We start from the raw sequence: 7635 nt of genomic DNA on the forward strand, positions 1-7635 counted from the left end.
CCAGCCTAGGTGGCAAAGCAAAACATTGTCACACAAAAAAAGATTATAATAATATTTTTACTGTACCTTTTCTATGTTTAGATACGCAAATACCATTGGGTTACAATTCAGTATGGTAACATGCTCTACAGGTTTGTAACCTAGGAGTAACAGCCTAAGTTTGTGTAAGTACACTCTGTGATGTTCACACAATGACAGAATTGTCTAATGATGCATTTCTCAAAACATAACCACTTTCATTAAGTGACACATGACTATATGCTAGCCTTTCCTTGACAAATTGGTGCCAAACACGGGGCTGGTAACATTACAATGCCCTTTCAGAAGAAAGACAGATGTGCTCCCACAGGACTGGATAGGACACATGATAAGATTTCCCAGGATCTGGTAGCACATGTTCTTGCCTAAGTGGTGGGCAAGAAGGAAGGAGTAAGAGTCTTCCCATTGTATTAATAGCTATACTGCGTTGGCTAGATTATAGGATGTGAATAGACTCCCCAGGACCCAGTATCATATGCCACCTGCTGATGAATGTTTAGAGGTTAAGTTACTTTAGGTAGGATTGAACCCAGTTGCCCAATGCCTTAGTTGTTATTAAAAGTTTGTTGCAGGCCAAGCATGGTGGCTCATGCCTGTAATCCCAACACTTTGGAAGGCCCACAGTGTATGGCTTGAGCCAAGGCGTTCAAGACCAGCCTGGGCAACACAACAAGACCTTGTCTCTACAAAAAATTTCAAGAATTAAAAAAATTAGCTGTGCATGGTGGCACATGCCCATGGTCTCAGCTACTCAGGAGGCTGAGGTGGGAGGATCCCTTGAGCCCAGGAAGTCTAGGCTGCAGTGAGCTGAGCTGTGATGGTGACACTGCACTCCAGCCTAGGCGATAGAGCAAGACCCTGTCTCAAAAAAAAAAAAAAGTTTGTCATGACTGAGTGGATGATTTAAAAATGAAAGTGCAAATCTGTGCTTACCAGTGTGGAACAGGTCTTCTTGTGCTCCCTTGATTTCTCTCTGGCCTATATCCAAACCTCAGTTTTTTAAGGAAAGAAGATTCTCTGGTGATCCAGCTAACTCTGCATGATGGACTCCTCCACATTACTTGGCACTCTGTGAGCTCCCGGCCAACAGTCTATGTGCTCTCCTGACAGTTGCTGTTGTAACCTTTTACACGTCGGCACAAAACTTCTTTATCTGTTATTTTTTTTTAAGTGTCTGCATTCAGCTGATAAGAGTTTGGGAAAACTTGCAATGAAGAGAAAAAAGTTAGGCAACCTTGTGAGTGAGGGTGCCTGGAAGATGTTATTCACTGGGGCATAAAATGGCCCAGTGAATGACACAAATAGCTGCCCATTGTTGGGCACTCTTCAGCAAAATGTTTGTTCATGATTTTTGCCCATACCTAGTTAAATTGTTTGCTGTTTAACGGTTGAGATTTGGTGAATTCTTTTTATATTCTAGTTACAAGTCCTCTGTCAAAGACTTGTTTTGCAAACATTTTTCCCTATCTGTAGCTTGTCATCTTTTTTTTTTTTTTTTTTTTTTTTTTTGAGACAAAGTTTCGCTTTGTCGCCAGGCTGGAGTGCAGTGGCATGATCTTGGCTCACTGAAACCTCTGCCTCCCGGGTTCAGGCGATTCTCCTGCCTCAGCCTCCCAAGTAGCTGGGACTACAGGTGCGCACCACCACACACAGCTAATTTTTGTATTTTTGTAGAGACGGGGTTTCACCATGTTGGCCAGGCTGGTCTTGATCTCCTGACCTCGTCATCCACCAGCTTCAGCCTCCCAAAGTGTTGGGATTACAGGTGTGAGCCACTGTCCCCAGCCATCTTTTCATCTTTTTAACAGGGTCTTTCAGAACATAAATTTTACATTTTGATAAATACTAAATCATAAACATTTCCTTTAATGAATTATGCTTTTGATGTCAATTTTAAGAATCGTTGCCTAGCCCTAGGCTCTGATGTTTCTAAGAGGTCTAAAGTTTTAGGTATTATTTTAGCCCATGACCCATTTTGAGTTTGTTGTTGTTGTTGTTTGGTTTACGGATGTTCAGTGCTCTATCAACATTGTCTGAAAAAGCTATCCTTCCTCCATCCAATGACTTCTGCACCTTTGTCAAGAATTAGGCATTTCTGTTTGGATCTATTTCTAGGTCCTCCATTAAACTATATGTCTGTCCCTCTATAATATCCAACTCTCTTGATCACTGTAGGTTTATAGTATGCCTTGACATCAGGTATGGTGATTCTTCTCACTTTATTCTTTTTCAAAATTTAGTTATTAGTCCTTTGCTTTTCCATGCAAATTTTAGGATACATTTGTATGTACAAAAATTTTTGCTGAGATTTTGATAGGATTTGTGTCAAACCTATAAACATAAGGAGAATCGACATCTTTACCATGTTGTATCTTCTAATCCACAGACATGTCTCTCCATTTATTCAGATTTCTTTCTTCAGCATTTTATCAGCATACAGATCCTGTAAATGTTTGTCAGACTTCTACATATTTCATTATCTTTGCAGTGATTACAAATGGCTTTGCATTTTAAATGTCAATGTCCAAATGTTCATTATTAGTACATAAAAATAGGATTGTTATTTGCATGTTGATTTTGTATCTTGCAACCTTGCTGAATTAATTTACTAGTTCTAGCTATATTTTGTACTAGATTCAAAATTGTAATCGATTATTTGGAATATTCTATACACTCCATTATTTAATCTGCAAATAGGAGCAGGTTTGTCTCCAATTTGTATTTTGGTTTCTTTTGTGTGTGTACACAAAATCTACAAACAATCTGTATGCTTTTAATCATTTTTTACCTATTGCATTGGCTTGTATTTTCAATATTATGTTGAATAAGAGTGATGAGAGTGGACATTCTTGCCTTGATCCCAATGTTATGGTTAAAACATAGTCTTTTACTGTTAAGTATGAAGTTATCTGTGAATGTTTTGTAGACATTCTTTATGAAGTGGGAAGTTTCTATTTCTAGTGGGCTGTAAGTTTCTGTCATGAATGGGTGTTGGATTTGTCAAATGCTTTTTCTGTGCCAATTGTATGGTTATACAGTATTTCTGTTTTTTATATATATATATATGTTGATGTGATGAAATACAGTTTAATTTTTAAATATTGAAACAACCTTTTGTACTGGGAAAAAAATCCCCCTTAGTCATGGTGTATACTTCTTTTTATAAATACCTAGATTCCATTTGCTAATATTTTGTTGAGAACTTTTGCATCTAAGTTCATGAAGGATACTAGATTGTAATTTTCTTTTTTCGTGCTGCCTTTGTCTCCTTATGGTATCACAGTAATTCTAACCTTATAAAATGAGTTGGAACTTACACTTTTCTCTTCTATTTTCTGGAACAGATTTTGTAAAATTGGTGCTAATTCTTCTTCACATGTCTGGTAGAATTCTCCAATGAAGGCATCTGGGCCTGAAGATTTGGAAACTTTTAGATTATGAATTCAATTTCTTTAATGATTATAAGACTACTCAAACTATCTGTTTCATCTCGGCCACTTGGACTTTTTGAAGAAGAGATTTATTTCTTCTAAGTTGTCAAAGTTATTAGTGCAAATTTTCGAATCTACCTTTATGATCCTTCAAACAGATGCAGCATCCCTTGTCTCATTCCTGTTATTGGGGATTTGGTCTTTCTTTTTATCTTTGCCAGTCTTGCTAGAGGCTTACCTGTTTTATCGATTAAAATATTTTTTGTTTATTTTGACACAATGTAATTTTACATATTTATGGAGTACAATTTGACATTTTGATAAATATGTTGTATTATGATCCAATCAGTGTAGTGCATCCATCATTTCATGCATTTATGACTTCTCTGTGGTAAGAATATTCAAAAGCCTCTATTCTTGCTATTTTGTAATATACAGTGTTTTACCATTAACCACAGTCACCCTACTGTGCAATAGAACCCCAGAGTTTATTCCTCCTATCTAATTGTAACTTTGTGCCTGTTGACCATCTCCAGTTTCTGGTAACCTGCTGTTCTGCTCTCTGGTTCTACCATATAAACTTTAATAGCTTTTCTTGTTTCAACTATTTTCTCTGTTGTTATCCTGTTAATTTAATTGATTTGTTATCTCTGTTATTTCCTTCTTTCTGCTGCCTTAGGTTTGCTTTGCTCTTGATCTTTCAGTTTCTTGAAGTAGGAACTTAATTATTGATTTGAGACTATTCCTCTTTTCTAATATAAGCAGTCAGAGCTCTAACTTTCCCTGTCAGCATTCTTTAGCTATGTCTTATATATTATGATAAGTTGTATTTTTATTCAGGCCTATGTTCAATTTTTTTCCCCTTTGAGACATATTCCTTGACTTAGGCATTATTCGGAACTGTTTCATTTAGTCCCAAATGTTTAGAGATTCTCCTGTTGTCTGTTATTTTTAGTTTGGTTCCATTGTGGACAGAGAATATACTCTATACGAATTCAGTCTTGAAAATTTGGTTAGGTTTGTTTTATGGCCTAGTATGTAGTCATTATTTGTGAATGTTCTGTGGATATTTAAAGAAAAAATGTATTCTGCTATTGTTGGATGGAATTATTTGACAAGTATTTTAAAGCAGCCACCATAAAAATACTTCAGGAAGCATTTAGTTAAATGTTTGCAAAAAAAGTCTCAGCAAAGAAATAGTCTCAGCAAAAACTAGAAGATATTTTCAAAGAAGTGCAAATAGAAATTTTATAACTGAAAAATCAAATTACTGAAATAACTCCCTGGGTAGAATCAACTGCAGCACTTTTGAGTTGCAGGCTTCTCTAGCACTCAGATCATGCAGTCTCCACTGTCACTACAAGATATATGAGGCAGAAACAACAATATAAAAATAAAAACACCAAGGGTATTCACCTCTGGGTCTTTCTCTGCATCCTGAGGGTCCTAAATGCCTTTTTCCCTCCAACTTGCAGTGTCTTCTTGTTTGTTTTATATATAATGCCTAAGGGTTTCAGCTGTACTTAGTGGGAGAAATAAGGAGAAGTGTATCTGCTCCATCTTGTCAGGAACTGGATGCCCATACATTATTTTTCATTTGTTCATTGGTCAACTGGCCTACATCTCTTACAATGTAGATTCTTTGTGAAAACTAGAAATTTTGCATGTTTTGTTTTCCACTTTAATAACAATACCTACATTTTCTGGCACGTAAGTATTTGCTGAATGAGTAAATCAGGTAATTCAGATTGGGTAGCTGCTGAAATGATAGGAATTTTTGTTATGTGGCTGATAAATTGTTATTATAGACATACATCAGATAATTAGAGTGACTGAACTTGGCCAGTTACGCTTTTCTAGAGTTAATAAGAAACAGGAAAGTAAGTTAAAGATATTAAATAATTACATATATTTTATTTTATTTTATTATTTTTTTTTCGAGACAGAATCTCACTCTTGTTACCCAGGTTGGAGTGCAGGGGCTTGATCTTGGCTCACTGCAACCTCCGCCTCCTGGGCTCAAGTGATTCTCCTGCCTCAGCCTCCAAAGTAGCTGGGATTACAAGCACCCACCACCATGGCTGACTAATTTTTGTATTTTTAGTAGAGATGGGGTTTTATCATATTGGCCAGGCTGGTCTTGAACTCCTAACCTCAGGTGATCCGCCTGCCTTGGCCTCCCAAAGTGCTGGGATTACAGGCATAAGCCACTGTGCCCAGCCTTAAATAATTATATTTTAACAGGCACAATATTTCAAAAATAGGGTGGAGGAAAAGAACCTCAGTCCTGTGGTAAAATGGTTGGGAACTCTTATACCATTTCTGAAGACTGTTTATATCTTAAGTGACTAACTTGTACAGAATTCTCATGAGAAAAAATTAAAATCAGTATATTTGAGGACATAGAGATATGTAGATTATTTTACTAGTATAATATTGAACTGGAAACAAAAACAGATTAGAATATCTAAATAAAATTAGACTAAGTAGCTATTATGAATCTTCAGTGTTACCTTCATTAAAGTAGGAGTTCAAAAACGATTCCAATTACAAAATAAGTTGACCAAATAACTCAATTGAATAAGATATATACATCAGATTAGGGGTGAAAGCAAAAGCTTCTAAGAATAGATAAATTCGGAGCCCATGATAAAAGAAAATAAAAGGACCAATGTAGGAAATACAAGCCAATAAACTGTAAATATTTCACACTCCTGTAGTGCAAATACCTGGCAAGAGACCTGGTACTTAGCTGATAAAATTATTGCAAAAGCAAGCTGGGTGTGGTGGCTCACGCCTGTAATCCCAGCACTTTGGGAGCCCGAGGTGGCCAGATCACAAGGTCAAGAGATCGAGACCATTCTGGCCAACACAGTGAAACCCCGTCTTTACTACAAATACAAAAATTAACTGGATGTGGTGGTGCGTGCCTGTAGTCCCAGCTACTTGGGAGGCTGAGGTAGGAGAATCACTCGAACCCGGGAGGCAGAGGTTGCAGTGAGCCAAGGTTATGCCACTGCACTCCAGCCTGGCAACAGAGTGAGACTCTGTCTCAAAAAAAAAAAAAAAAAACAAGAATTATTTATACATCCAACAACATGGATGAATGTTGAAATCATTATGCTGAATAAAAGAAGCAAGACCCCCTTGAAACAGAACATTCTGTATAAGTCCATTTATATAAAATTCCAGAAAATGCAAACTAAATTAGCAATAGAAGGCAGAACAGAGGTTGCCTGGAGAGGGGTGGAAGAGTGCAGGTAAAGGTGGGAGAAATTATCATGAGATATGAGGAAGCTTTTTTGGGTGACATATTGATGGTGGTAACTGTTTCACAGGTGTAAACACGTTAGAACTTATCAAGCTGCACACTTACGCAGTTCACTACATATCAATTTCCTTCCATAAAGCTGTTTAAAAAGTCATAAGGAAGCCAGATATGGTAGCTCATGCCTGTAATCGCAGTACTTTGGAAGTCTAAGGCAGGAGAATCGCTTGAGGCCAGGAGTTTTGGACCAGTGTGAACAACAGAGACCCTGTTTCTACAAAAACAAACAAAAAAATTAGCTGGGTGTGGTGGTGTGTGCCTGTAGTCCCAGCTACTTGGGAGACTGAGGTGAAGGATTCCTTGAGCCCAGGAGTTCAAGGCTGCAGTGTGCTATGATTGCACCATTGCACTCCAGCCTGGATAAAAGAGCAAGACCCTGTCTCTAAAAAAATACAATAAATAAAATTTGTTTTAAAAGTCATTAGGTTACATTGCATATTCTAGGCAAATAAATTTGAAAGTCTTGATGAAATGGATAATTTCCAAGGCAAATAAAGATTACCAAAATGGAACCCATTATAAATAGAAAGCCTGAATGGATAATTTTCATAGAATAGAGGAAGTTACCATGAAATTATCCCACAAAAAAGGATATGACCCAGAGTTTCACATCAGAATCTATCCTTCAAAGACTAGCTAGTTCCAATGCTTCGTAAATTGTTCTAGAGCATTAAAAATGAACACAGACTTAAGTTATTTTTATGATGCAAGTAAAAGAGTGAAATCTAAACCTCAAAAATATGATATAAAAATTACGGACCAATTTCATATGAATATTGAAGAAAATGTACTAAATATTAACAAGTAAACCCATTAATACATTAAGAAAATAACACA

This window comes from Macaca thibetana, chromosome 4 (assembly GCF_024542745.1).
Source record: "Macaca thibetana thibetana isolate TM-01 chromosome 4, ASM2454274v1, whole genome shotgun sequence".
Classification (NCBI taxonomy): Eukaryota; Metazoa; Chordata; class Mammalia; order Primates; family Cercopithecidae; genus Macaca; species Macaca thibetana.